The following is a 12,785-nucleotide window of genomic DNA, read 5'->3' on the forward strand; positions in this document are numbered from 1 at the left end:
TAGGATATCCACACATGCTGTGCTCACGTTTGTTTTTGTACAAATGAACATTCAGGGTACATTGGGAATGCATATGACAAGACCGGAGCGATATCCAATGCAGTAAGCGTCTGGTACGCCAGCATGGGCTGTAAGGGTGGGACTCAAAGCTGATTTTTTTTTGTTGAAAAAGGGGGAAAAGAGGCAAAGGAAGGAGGGATTTTGTAAGTCACCGTGGATTAGATTGGGACATTTGTCACAAGAGGTTTCATAGCTCTTAATAATTAACTCTGTGCTGAGTAAAAGGAGGAGTGGAAAGGGTAGAGAAAAGAGAGGGTTGTAAAAGATGAGGGGAAAGCCTGCTGCTGTTTGGGTGTCAGGCAGAGGGATCAATTTAAATTTCAGTCCGTGCTCAGTAGAGAGAGAGAGATAGAGACAGAAAGAGAGAGAGTTCCCCTCTAAATGAAAATGAGGAAAGACCCAGAAAATCAATGAAAATGGAGTTTTGCAGTTTTTATCCTCCCGCAAAAAAACAAAACAAAAAAAAAAACAGCCCTTGAGGGCTGCTTTCCAAACAGGCCTTTATCTCTCTCAGTCTTTGTAATCTAGAATCTTAAAAACACAAGAATGACCCACATCCCCTTCATTCATTCTGAGTGACGACAGCGGGGCCGGAGGGACTTTCTCTCTGAGAGGAAAAAGCCAAAGAAAGCCCACCTCTCTCCTACTCTCTCTCTCTCTCTCTCTCCCTGCTTGCTCCACAGTAGAGGACATAAAGTAAGATTCATACTGATAGCATCTTCATTCAAGCAGACAAGCCAAACTCACTCAGAGCTTTTTTCAGAGGAGCTATCCCCCCAGTCTCACATGGTCAGGAAATAAGAGTCGTCCCATCAAAGTCAATAAGCGTTCAAGCACTTAGGAGTATTTCACTGCCTGTTGTGATACACATTAGTCTAACAGCCTTTAATCCATAACACTACAAAATATTGATTCATCCCTGTGAGGGCAGAGGGCAGCGAGTTTGGCTTTATTTTCACTCCTTGTCTACCTGTGTTACTCTGCCTGTTATCAGTCATTAGGAATTTGTATGTCGGTTGACCAGGACAGATTTACAGAATTCTTGTCTCTGTCTAAGTTGTCACTCAAGGACTGGGATCATTGTGGGGTTGTGGGGAGACAGTTCAAGAAAGATGTTGCCATTATTGTATACTAAAAACACCCTTCCTGTGAGTAGCATTTGATTAACATCTAGGATGTAGTAGTTTGTGTAATAGTGATCTGGGTTGAGTGTAGTAGTTAGTGTAGTAGTGATCTGGGCTGAGTGTAGCAGTTAGTGTAGTAGTGATCTGGGCTGAGTGTAGCAGTTAGTGCAGTAGTGATCTGGGTTTAGTTAAAAAGACATTGGTTTCAGTTTGATGGAGTTACAGCCTATTTCTGGGTATGGCTAACCAATGGTGCAGAAGGAACAGATTTAAATGTACTTTGTGTGTGGTAAGATGTCTTCATGACTTCACTTCCTCCTGCTACATGAGGAGTGTGTATAGGCCTTGCTTTGATCTTTGTTTGTGGTCAGTTTGCTAACTATTAACCTAAATAAGGAAACAATAACCAGCACACCTAGGCCTGAGTAGACACAGAACCTGAGGAGGGAGGATAAAAATAGACCTGTATTTTCCATTCAGTGTGAAAGACCTCTTAGATGCAATCAACTAATAAACTGATCAGCAGTTTAGTCACTCATTGGGAAGATTTCTGGTATGTTGTAATTCTGTATTTTGCATATTTGTGGACTATTTATCTTCTAGGGCTTCTTATTTCTGTAACCTTCTGAAACTCAGTGTCCATTTAGACCACGCATGCAAATTTGACAAGTAAATAGCAACGCGGTTGTGAGTTTCACTGCATAAGAGTGAAATAGACAAGCCATTTCTTTGTGTTTGTGTGCGCACAGAGAGAGAGAGAGAGAGAGAGAGAGAGAGAGAGACTGAGAGAGCTGGGAAAGAGAGGTTAGCATTGCTGTGGTAGAAAATAACACACACTGTTTTTTGCACCCTGCAAAGCAAAAAGATGCTTTAGTTATATCTCCTTGTCTGGGAAGCTCTTTCAGCTTTGTCAGGACACCCCTACTCATACCAAGGAGGCTCTAATCCAGTGACAAAGCTTACTATTTGTGTACCATTCCATTCTCTGTACCCACGCCTTGACCCCTTTTTAGAGCCGTTTGCCAGAGTCGGAAGGCCTTGGCAGGAATTTTGTCCCTGTCTGAGTCTCCGGAGGGTTTCCCTCCTTCGCTGTCTGAGAAAGAGACGGGAGAGGAAGCTCTGAGGAGCTCCACTATATTGATCTGTAGAAGAGCTATTCTTTCCCAAAAGCAATGTTCCCCATAACCTTACCTTGAAAAACATTATCCTTCAGTGTAAGGCTGTATTAAGCAATATCTGTGTGTATGTAACAAGGCTTACACAGGTTTCATTTATTTACCTTTTTTTCAAAGGGATTTCAAATATCAAACTTTTCCCTTGTCATTAAGCAATGATTGTATGCTGGTATGCGATGAGTGGCATTGTTTATATGTAGCGAATTTACCTGGTCATGTGATTTGTCAAGTGTTACTATTTTTAACATAACCTGCATTGTGCCACGTCTTAATCAAAGCTGTAACACCTACACACTGAGGTGAGATGTGGAAATTGTCTTCATTGCTTAACATTTTTCTTCTTTCTGGAGGATCAGTTGCATTACAGTGGAGAGGTTGTGGTAATTGTGTGTGTGTGTGTCTGTGTGTATGAAGCACTCATTTACTCTGATAACTGTGTGTTATCACAGCCCACAGTCATCACTGGATGAGATCTATTTTTAGGGGTGCCTGCAAAATACCAGTTAAATATCGTATTGTTGCTTAATGTAGCTTTATGGTATATTATACCTTAATGTTGTCTAACTTAAAAAAAACCAAAACAATCCAGCTTTGATTTTTTTTAATGTTTGTGTTTTGTTGCACAAAAGGTATTTAAATGTAAACATCTCTCTCTCTTTTTTTGGCTAGATGTTCTATTGGTGACCCTACTTTCATCTGCTGTATGAATGAGTTGCTTTTTCTTTGAAACCTGCACACTTTCACTCAGTGGCCTTAATGTAGATCAGAGAAGCTGTGTTTCAGTTGTCTCTCGTCTAACAGACAGGCAAAGGTGGAGCCTCTGGATCTATCGAGTTATGCCAAGGATTTCAGCAGGTGATTGAGTTACCAAAGCCTTTGAAAGAAAAAGATCAGTCTATTTCGAGGGTTTCTTTGTTGAATTAATTAGCTTATTTATGCATGCACCTCCACATGACGAATACCTAATAACAGGCACCTCCACATGAAAGCAGGCTGTGCTCCCCGGTGGAGTTCTCTTTTTGGAAAAGGGGAACTCTCTCTCTCTCTCTATCTCTCTCTCTCTATCTATCTCCATGTACTTTGATTCTCTTTCTGGTCTGTCTTTGTTTAGTTTCCCTCATGTATGGGTTGCTCTAATTAATTGATAAGGACCGTTATTTTTGTTCAATTGATCATTTGGATCAATGGAAAAGGGGAGATGCCACCTTGTCCATATTAACCTAATCAGCGGAACACACCATCATATGAGTACACAGCTACGCTTGACACCAGTATCATATGACATAATACAATTATCGCAAACACCATTAACGCCAACTTTACCGCTTCAACATCGTTCTAAGCCATTTGCTTTCATAGCCAACTGGGTGTCTGCGCAGCTGCGGGCTATAAAAGACTATATTTATGTTGTGAACTTAAACATTCCTAAGCGTCACGTTTAGTAACCAAACATGAGAACGTCTCTTCTTACGCCAGTCTCTCCCATCTTTCTGAAATTAGCATACAATGTGTTTTGAAGTGGAAGTCTGAAAATGCTTCGCATTGGCCATATGTGTGCCGTAACGGTGAGAGGTGGAGAAGATGGGATGGAGTATTGGAGAAAAGAAGGGAGGAATGGATGAACAGATGAATCGTTCATCAGACGCACCTGGGATTACATTTTTCATAAGTCAGTCAGACGTTAACCTGACCTAGCTTTAAAAGCCGTATGAAATCGATGAACGCGCCATTAACCCCTGACTGAACCGCCTTTGTACATACGGAACCTTTCTCTGCTCGCGACCACAATCTTGCCTCGTTCATAGTTGGGCTTTACTGAGTAAGGTTGGTTGTCACTGAGTAATGCTTGATCTTAATATCTCCAGGTAGAAATAAATCACTTACTCTTGGCCTCTTTGTCCAAAAGAATTGAAAGCTTTCTGGGAGAGTGGAAGAGTTTACGCTGACTGAGAGAAACTGATGGATAACTGTTGAAATATGTTAATAACTTACACGAAAGGTGTACAACGTGTATACAAAGAATACATAAGCACTGTTAATAGAACTGTATGAAGCACAAAAAAAAAACTGACAGGATCAAAACCCTAGTCATAAGGTCATAACCTTTTGCATTCATAGTCATAGTGCATGTAAATGAGTATAATTTCCATTGGTTGACTGATTAGCCTTATCTTCATCACTGGAAATAGAAGTGACAGTTACATATTGCAGTATCTCAGAAAATCAATTCAGTTAGCTCATTTTCTGTTTTGAACTCTTAGTGGAAAAAAGCTGATATGCTCATAAAAGCCTTTTCTGTTTCTATGTGCTGATACACAGTGTTTCCTCAGTGCAGTGCAGAGGCTGTGCTTGTTTGAGTGTGTATGTGTGATGTCAGTGTGTGTGTGTGTGTGTGTGTGTGTCTGTGTGTGTGTGTAACGAGCAGCTGTTGAAGAGTGTTGATGGGGGAAAGATTGTCTGCTGCTCTGTTTGCAGTTGCAGGGTGTGTGACTCACCCATAGCCAAACCACAGAGGCAGGAGGCTTGATGAGAGAGAGAGAGATCAGAAAGAACTGCTCTGTGCTTACACACTCACTGTGTCATCTCTATCACACACACACACGCACAGACGCTCACTCTGTCATCTCTATCTCACACACACACGCACACACACACACACACACACACACACACACACACACACACACACACACACACACACACACTCCCCGATGCACTAACAAACTCCAAAAGTCCACCTACATGTAAAGAAATGTCTGCCCACACCATACACCACACATCACACAGACATGCGTGTGCGCGTGCGCACACACACACACATTCTTCTATACTTATGCCCACCCAGACACATCTGGATAATCCATGGCTGTTTCAGCACCTGTTTCCAATGCTGCTGAATTAGTCCATCAAATGCTGTCTGATCTCTAGTTTTGTCCTGATTCTAAATTCTTTTCTTTCCTAAAGACAAATGAATGGTGAATGAATTTGGTCTCCTATTTTTTTTTCTGTCTAATTCTATGAAACGTAAAGCTCATCTGATTTTGGGTGTGACCATTGTGTTTGGCAGTTGGCCTACACCATCACATTTATATTTTAAAATTATCCAGCAAACATAAGTTTGCATTGTTTTTGTTTTTTTTTCACGTGGACTCTTTTCCATTAATTACTGAGTACATCATTCAAAACCCAAGAGGGCAGATAGACTGTTTTCAGATAAATTCACATTTTGTTTTACGTCAGTCATTGAAATGGTATCTTTACATTCATTGCGGTAAGAAAAAACACTCTGTTTATAAAATTTCCTGACTCATATTTGGAGCATCAGTCACTGACATTGACATGAAACCACGGCGTGGAGGATGTGTCAGTCAGACACAAAATAAGACTTGTTCCAGTCGTTCCTCCCGAGATACCGTTTACATGGCAACCATCTGAGTGGGACCCAGCCCTTTCTGATGAAAGTGAAATTTTGTGCTGCGGGAGGGGGGAAAAAAAGTCTTGACAGGAGAAAATGAGAGCTTATGTGTATCTGTGTGTGTGAGGTTAAAGATTAGAAGAGAGAGAGAAGAGCAGCAGGGCATATGCAGCCAGTGATTGCTCCATGCTGACTCCTATCTGTTACCGTTTTACTGCTTAAATTGTTTTCCATAGTATGAGCTCCCCTTGGGGAAATATACAGTTTCAGCATCAGCACATCAAGACTGGCAAGACATTGAGTGGCATTGCAGAAATGAGTTTAGAGTTGTATCTGTGTGTGTGTGTGTGTGTGTGGGGGTGGGTCGGTGGGTGTACATATATATGTCTTTGCATGCATTTGTTTGTGCATCTGTGTGTGTTGTGTGCATATGAACGTGTGTGTGTGTGTGTGTGTTTGGTAGGCCGTGCCCGTAGAGGACACTTTAATGCATGTAGCAGGGTGTATGTGTGAAACAGTGGTGTTAATTTGTGTAATGTTGGTGTCTGCTGGCCTGTGCTTTTACTCACACAGAAACCTTTATGTTCAGCGTGACCTCTCTGGAACCACTGACAAGCAAACAGGGTTTACACCAAAGTTATGTTTAATGTCAGAGTCGAGATCTAGAGCTTTCTCATTTCTGCTGCTAACTTTAATCTGACATTGAAATAAAGCTTTGGTAAGCTTTAAATCTTTGATAAACATGAGCGCACAGACACACACACACACACACACACACACACACACAAAAGAGTGAGCAGGTGTGTTTATTCACATAGTAAAGACGTTGAACAGTGTGTGACAAGCAGAAACAAAGAAAGAGAAACAGAGCTCCTGGCCGTTCCTGTGACCTCATCCCTCTCGTAAGACCTCTCTGTTAATGTAGGTTCATCGGTGGAAAGACACTCCAACACATTAACGGACACTAGTAGATGACAATCTGATGCTCGCTGTCCCAATCAAGGCAGTCACATGGTAGTGCACATACGCTCTCCACAACATGAAGAAGGTCATGGCAGTCTCGTCAGAGTGTGCCGCATAGTTTCTGGTTTCATCTAGACTACTATAAATGCTCTCCTGGATGGTCTCCCTTCACATTCAATCCATCCACAACGGAGGATTTGACACGAAGCAGCTCATGTAACCTTTAACTAAACCAGCTGCCTCTAAAAGAGGAGTCACGTTCTTTTTGTCTCCCTCCACTGGCTGCCTTTTGCTGCCTGCATCAGGTTCAAGATCTTGACTCTAGCTTTCAGAATGGCCAGTGGAAGCATGTCTGTCTATATCCAATTTACAATCATACCATACGCACCAGACCCCCATTAAGGTCTGCTTCTGCAAAACTCTTAGTGGTACCAACTCAACGTGGGTTGAGGTCACAATCACGAATCTTCTCATACCTAGATGGTCCTAAATGGTGGGATGAGTTTCCTCTCTCCATCAGATGCTCTGAATTGCTGAACACACTCCAATCTTAACCACTAATTGCACTTGTGTTCATTAAAATAATAAAAAAACAATTGACCCGATAAACCACTTAATCCATACGTGACACTAGGGCTGGATTAAGGTCTCTCCCCTTTCTTTTGTGTGCCGAGATGTGTTGGTTTAGGCCTGTTTGCTCTGCTGTTTGTAGGTGGCTTTGGGTAAAAGCATCTCTGAAATGTAAATGTAAACCCTGAACAGGTGCAGTCAGTTGGTCTGTCTTGTTCACAGCGGAGAGTTCTTCCTCTACCAGGCTTGGTTTAGACACTGTTGATGGTCTTATACTGCTTATCTCTTTTAATCTCCCGTGATTGACACTGATTGAATCCATGTTCAAAGGCTCCAGCATGCTGACTGACTCTGCCTTCAGCTTAAAAGCGATGTCTCAGTGAGAAGTCTGGCTGTAAATTTAGTCATAACAAAAATCTCTTCCTTCTCTCTGTCCCATTTACGCATTTTTCTGATCTTTTTATGTCGGCCACAACAATATAAAGCTGAAAATCTGTACTCTGTGGGCACTCTGCCCTTTAGGATATGCCCAAATATTATTTGGGAAGACATTCAGGACGGAAGCCATTGTCCAAATCCGTTCTTTTTCTTCTGAGACTGTAGCCTCAGAGATTCTGTGAGGAGAGTGATAAATGATTAATTCTCTTTGAGCAGAAATAGAAACATCTTTCCAAAAGTGTGAAAACACTGCTCATCAATGGAGAGAGGGTTTGGGATACGTTGCATGTAGAGGTGTGCAACAAAAGAACTTGTGATTAAAAACACAGAGATGTGGTGTATTTTTAGTGTAATGTGATCGGGGTCACTTTGTTTTGCAATGTCTTCTCATCACAGTTCTAAGGTAAATGGGATTTCATATAAAGTTAAATGATAAGAAAATGACTCTGAATCTCTGGTGGGTGCTGACAGAGGCTTATGCATGTGACTGTTTAACAGCAGTGGGCAAACAGACGATTTTCACCATGTACAACCATTCCACAATGTTCTGTCATTTTGTGTGGTACGTATTTCGCGAAACAAAGTTTGTTTGGGCATCTGAGCGGAGAGACGCGGAGTCCGTGGTCACGTAAAGCCGTGCAGAACGGCCTCTCGGCTGATCAGAGATTAATCAGGAATCAAAGAGATCTCCGCCCACGCTCTCCGCCACTCCCACTGGGTCACATTCCACCCACCCAGCCGCCTGCTGTCACCCAGATGAGAGAGACACGGAGGATTTACCCGTCTCTAACAAACCTGTTCTCGATGGATAAGAAAGGGAGAAACAGTGTGTTGGCTTTTGAATGAATTTTTTTTCCTCCCTCCTGTGGGAGAAAGAATTTTTGAGGAAAGGGCCATGAGTTGAACACTCTGTACCACTGTGAGAGACAACAGAGATAAGATGCTTTGTTCAAAGTTAAGCACTTTTTAATCTTTCCTAAGCAGACGCATAAAATATTAGTACATGTGGAAGAGAAAGCTTGCTGGATCATGGGAAATCCTGTTTGAATGGTTTTGCACATTACAGTACGATGGTGGTGGGTTGGTATTAAAGAGATGAACTGGCATCTACCTTGACTGAGTATGAAAACACTGTATGGGTGTTTCCATTTTAAATTTAACCGAGAAAATGTAACATGGTGGACATTAGTGCCTCTTTTTTTCACTCAAGTATATTCACCAGTGTTACTACAGCACACTTTTATTGTGCAAAGACATAGTTGCAATGCTGGGAATGAACTGACAAACAGATGCCATGAGCAGTTGTTTGACGAATATTATTGAAAAATTGAATTTAATTGGCAGGTTATTGTCATGACAACAGGATTCTTATTTCTGAAACCTACTTTTCATGTAGATGTGTCTGTATTGTGCTGTTTGAATCTAGACAGAATTGGAAGCTATGTAAATAATTCAATGTGCTTTAGAGATCCATATTAACATTTTGATTTGTTGGCTTGTGCCCGGTGATAGAATATTGCGAGGAACTGTTCATGTTTTCTTGTTTACTGTAAAACTGCATGGGTCAGCCATAAACAAATGCTCGTTAAAATAATGAGCAAATATTATGACTCGACCCAATTATTAATTAAACTAGAGGAAAGAGCTCTTTGATCGCAACCTCATATCGCTTTTCAATAGAGAGCAAAGTCAGTTAAAACTGCAACACAACATTCCCCTATAGCACACACAAACACACACACACACACACACACACACACGCACATAGAGAGAGAGAGAGAGAGAGAGAGAGAGGCAGATGAACAGACAAACGAACATGACAATTCAGCCTGTTAAACAACATACCCTCCTAACCAACAAAGAGGCATTTGCGGTATGTGCATAAAAGGTGTCCAGATGGAATGTTTTTTTTTTTTTTTATCTCTCAGGACTGGGACAGTACATAACCACAGATAACGTCACCCACTAGATAAATAATACCACTGAGTGGCATGAAAATCTGCCGACCTCCACCCTGAACTCTGTTAAAATATCAAGGTCAGACGGGGACCTTTAGCTTTCTACGCTAACATCATGGGGTCTCTCAAACGACTGGATCCCCACAGTCATAAAGTGATTTCTTCTCAGCCAAGTGCTCAAGTTTTATCAAGTCAAGGAAGAGGGAGTGAGGAGGACGAGAGTAGAGAGAGAGAGAGAGAGAGAGAAATTGGGTGGTACATGTGTAGGGGAGCTGCAAGTCTTTGAATTTTTTTTTTTTGCGCTCTGAACTTAAGAAGTTTTTTTACTCCTCCAGCTTGAGTTGATCCGTCATACATTACAAACGTGTCACTGGGCATGCTCCAAGGCACTGCATTAGTCCGATGATGTGTGTGATGAGTAATTGCGTGTTTTTATTCGCACTCCTCCGAAGGATACAGAGGCTCAGTGGATGACTGATAAAAAAAACAAAAAAAACACTCAGCTCCACCAGTTGCTGACCCTTCGGTTCTGACGCCATCAGAACTGCTCATGGTATGTGTGAAATTAAAATTTTAGCCTGGAAGTCACATTACGCTGCTGTTACTTTTCTGGAATTTTCTAGGTTTCGTAGATTGCAGGTCCTGCTTAACTAAAAGGGGCAGCTTTGAATGCACTCCCTCAGTGACAGAGTAATGTCCATTACATTACAGCCATCTCATACTGATGTTGAATTCCACTTTATATCCAGAGGTGTTTTTGGGACATAGGCCCAATATGAATGGGGCATTGATGTATTAGCGGAGAGAGGACAGTAATGTGATGAAAGTTGTTGTAAATGACCACAGCAGAGCAGGGGGAGAGACAGGGGAACATATCCGGCTTGTGACTTCCTAACCACAATTAGGAAATTGCACTTGGGCCTGTAATCCTACGAGAAAATGTTAAAAGAGGCTTTGGGGGGTATTTGTTTCACCAACCATTAAAGGATCAGGGGAAAAACCAGGTTTGGGTTTTTTGGTAGGAACAGTTCATCTCTGTTTGCTGCGGGAGGAAATGATGAAGTGTGTGTGTGTGTAACCTCCATTTCATTTGCAGCAGTAACCTTGCTTAAAGAGGAAAGTGGAATCAATAACATCGGTTGAGAAAATGGCATTTTTTAAAAAAAAAATATGAAGGCTGTTGAGATGCCTTATCTTCTGTCTCATTGTGGTTGCCAACCTATTCAATGCAAAAATAAACAAACAAAAAAAAGACTGGTTTACCCAGCTTTCATTATATGTTTCCCTTTCCCTCACATTGACTGACTTAACTGAAGTATCAGTGCTGTTAAGAGAGCAGACGGTAACCTCAGCTGCTTGTGGTAATTCTGAGAGGATGCACGTAATTTGTGCACTTGCAATCTTCCTTTTTCCTCCTTTGCAAAAATTTTTAGTACCCTAGTCTTAATCATCATCGTCACTGTGTGTGTGTGTGTGTGTGTGTGTGTGTGTGTGTGTGTGTGTGAGAATTTGTGCCCTTTTGCCCATGTTCGGTGGTAGGAATTAGAGTGGCTGTTGTGAAGAAGTGGGCGGAGTATGCAGATGAGGTGATGATGCATTCGAGGCATGTGTTGTGTTGCCAAGGGGGACAGACCCTCTAGGGAGACACTGTTGATAAGATTTCTCCTGTCAGTATCTCAAAACTAAAGGAGTGTTTTGCTGAGCAATAATAAAGGCTCTAAAAATCTAGATTTTTTTTTTTTTATCTCACCGATTTTCTTTATCTCTGACATACATCCCATATATCTCTCCCTTCTTCTCCCCTCCCTCTCTCTCTCTCTCTCTCTCTCTCTGCCTCGTTCAGTCACAGAGAAGATGAATTTGTGTTCGTGTAGCAGGGTACTCAGCCGAAGCCTCTGAATAGTTCTCCATGGATTCCTACAGAGCAGAATATTTACAGAATCTGCTGACACCAGCAAGAGAAAGAGGGGGAGGGAGAAAGAAACAGAGACAGAAAGAAAGAAAGAAAGAAAGAAAGAAAGAAAGAAAGAAAGAGAGCAGAGAGAGAGAGAGAGAGGAGGGGAAGAGAATGAGAAAATAAAAGCAAAAAGTGAAGAGCTGGAGGGAAACAAAAAGGGAAAAAGAACAGAGAGAAATAACTTAAGAGATGCAGCAGTACCTTGGAATACATAAATCCATTGATTCCACTTTCAAGAGCGTGCAAACACACACACACACACACACAGAGCCAGAATGTGTTTCCTTCTATGACCTCCTTTCCTGAGCTGCTCTTTTGTCATCTCTCTCTCTCTCTCTCTCTCTCTCTCTCTCTCTCTCGTGCTAATCCTGAGCTTTAGCTGCACATCTTTTCAGTGACTGTGTGTAGATGTGTGTGTGTGTGTGTGTGTGTGTGTGTGTGCGTGTGCGCGTGCAGTTAGCAGATAGACCAGCTTAGGTCACATGGCATGGACACTACAGGTCTTTTCTGCCAGCATACACAGTATGTGCTTTTACATTGTCACCGTTACTACAGGCCACCGCATACAGAGGACAGTGGTACTGCAGATTATGCTGTCATTTGGATGTCTATAATTTCTCAAGAGTAACCTTGGCCTGAGCACTAATGCTTTCAGTGTTCAGTGCTCTGAAGTACCGCCTGGCTTGTATATTGTTTGCACAGATGTATTAGCCTGTGTTTGGCATTAAGCAGTAAGTTTTGACAATTCATGACTATATAAATTAAACACGATCGTACACCACTGCAGTATATTAGCAGTGGAACTGTTTGATGGATCCAGTAGGATCATGGTTAGGTTAGCTAGGCATGCATTTAGTGAGTTTTTCAGGTCATCACTGCAACATTAACCTTAGCAACTTTACACTAGCATTCTAGATAACTAATCTGAATACTGGTTGAAGAACAAGCTAAGATTTTCTGTTACAGTTTGTTATTTTCATCATGTTTACATGTTAAGTAGTTAAAATTCTTTGCAGTTTAATATTGGCTATGTATTTTGAAACTTACTTTTTTAAAAAAAATAGTTTGCTCTTTTGAAAGATTTGTATTGATTTTAAAATTGAGCAAATTACACACTTGTTGTAA

Source organism: Chanos chanos, chromosome 3 (assembly GCF_902362185.1).
Source record: "Chanos chanos chromosome 3, fChaCha1.1, whole genome shotgun sequence".
Taxonomy (NCBI): Eukaryota; Metazoa; Chordata; class Actinopteri; order Gonorynchiformes; family Chanidae; genus Chanos; species Chanos chanos.